The sequence below is a fragment of the Eurypyga helias genome, unplaced genomic scaffold (genome assembly GCF_000690775.1).
Source record: "Eurypyga helias isolate BGI_N326 unplaced genomic scaffold, ASM69077v1 scaffold25613, whole genome shotgun sequence".
Taxonomy (NCBI): domain Eukaryota; kingdom Metazoa; phylum Chordata; class Aves; order Eurypygiformes; family Eurypygidae; genus Eurypyga; species Eurypyga helias.
In genome coordinates, this window is record NW_010243498.1 from 1 (window position 1) to 2130 (window position 2130).

Genomic DNA, 2130 nt, shown 5'->3' on the forward strand with positions numbered 1-2130 from the left:
CTTTTCCCTGCCAGTACAGCCTTGGCGTGGGGGGCGGGATGCCACGCAGCCTGGGCACAGGATGCCCACGGGGTCAGGCACCGGAGCAAACCCGTGGGCAGGCCCAGGTCCGTGGCAAAAGCAGCAGCTCCGGTGCCGGCCGGGGCAGAGGGGGACGGTGGAAAGCAGCCAAGATGCCGCAGCCCCACAGCCAGCCCCACACTTGTGCTGCCGGCCTGGCATTCCCCCCCCGGCACAGCTCCCGGCTGCCAGGCATCACCCCCGAAACGCCGGGAGTGCCCTGCAAGGGATGAGCTGGTGTCAGAAGGGAGAGTGACCCCGAGAAGACAGGTTTTAGTGGGAAACCAGAGCAAGAAGCAGGGAAGGAGCAAAGGAAAGGAGCCAAAATGAGATGGGAAAGGCAGCCCCTGCTCCTTTATCTCCTGGGGCCGTTGAAAGGCAAACCAGCCTTTCCCGCAGCCATCGGGCTCTGGTGCTTTGTGACAGTCCTCGCTGCTGGCAGCCCTGCCCGAAACCATCCCATCCGACCCTTTCCCATGGGACCTGCACCTCTGTCCCACCGTTCCCAGCTTCGGTGGGCCTTTCCTCGCTTGCTGCCTGGCCCAGGCTGCTCCCACCAAGGCCGAGGGCCAAATCCCACCTGCTGCATCGGCCGAGACGCAGCGTTGCGCAAGCCCCGGCTGTCAGATAAAGAGCTGCACGCAGCAGCGGCCCCGAGCACGCAGATGTTGGCTGACCCTGCGCAAGGCCGCCCTGTTCTGCCATCAATTGCATCCCCTCCTAATCTCCACAGGCTTCCCGCAGCATTGGCTCTAGAGCAAGGTCACGGCCGTGCCGGGTGGCCTTGGCTCAGCAGAGCTGCCGGAACGGCCTCCGGCGTTCATGTCCTGATGGCCGATGCCACCTCTGGAGGTCAGGCAGGGATGGAGGAAACACCAGGCTTGGTCCTCGCTGGAACTGGGAGCCACCGCAGGTTTCACCTCCCTTTCTCCAGGATGCATCTCCCCGATGCTGCCTGTCCAAGCCCTCGCTTGAGGCAAAGAGCGCCTGGTTCAGAAGGGCCTTAGATCCCGGGAAAACATCCCCCTGCATGGGGATACGGGGAGTTGGGGTGCTGCCCCCTGCACGCCCCTGGGATGTGCAGACTCCAAGCCCAGGGCAGCCTCTGGTTTCTCACTCGGATGCAGGTCCCGGTCCAGTGCAGAAATCCCGGGCAAACACCACCAGCAATGTCACACGGTCACCCTGCCGGTTCTGGAGGAGGGAAGCACAGCCTTGGAGCAGGGATGTTCTGGGATCTCTCCAAGGGGGAGCTCATAGTACAGATATTACTCCAATTATACACTATTATATGCTCGTTACAGGTGCATTTTAAGCAGCCGCAGTGCCTGCAGCAACCAGCCAGCAGCTCCTTCTCCCCCAGACCAGGTTGTTTGGTCCTCCCTGTGCAGATGTGACAGCCCAGGGCCAGCAGTAGCGGCGCTGGGCTCTCCCTCTCGCAGGCTGGCACCCAGAGAAAGGTTTTACCCCACTAAGGCACAGCAGACCCCAGCCCAAGGGTTCATGTGACACGGGAGAAGCAGCTGAGGGAGCTGGGGGTGTTCAGCCTGGAGGAGGCTCAGGGGAGACCTTATTGCATTCCTGGCAGGACAGAGAGCTCCATGGGTTATGGCCGGATACAGCAGGAGCCGACTTCTGCAGCACTCACCGCGACCCCCGCAGCCTGCCCAGTCTCCCTGGGCTGCTGTCGACAAGCAGCCACAGCCTCCGCGCATCCCAGGGGGCAAGGGGACCGTTCCTGACGCCCACGGCAGGACGAGTCGCTGGGCCGCGCAGCGTTTCTGCGTGGAATAAGCAGAAACACGTCCCACGGAGTCGTTACCCCGGCGCCGCAGCTGCAAAGGGCCTGCCGGTCGCTCTTCCCTCTCACAAGCCGGCGGGATTTTATCTCCCACTACAGCTGGAGCATCTACTGGGAGACTCCTGGGCCTCTGCTCCGCTCCCAGGACTGCCCTCGTGTCTGTGGGGAGGGGGGACCCAAAGCCACCTCCTCACCCAGGCTTGGAAGATGCCCACTTCTCTCCCAAAGAAGCCTGTGGGATCCCAAAGGATCTCTGTGGCTCCCCCACA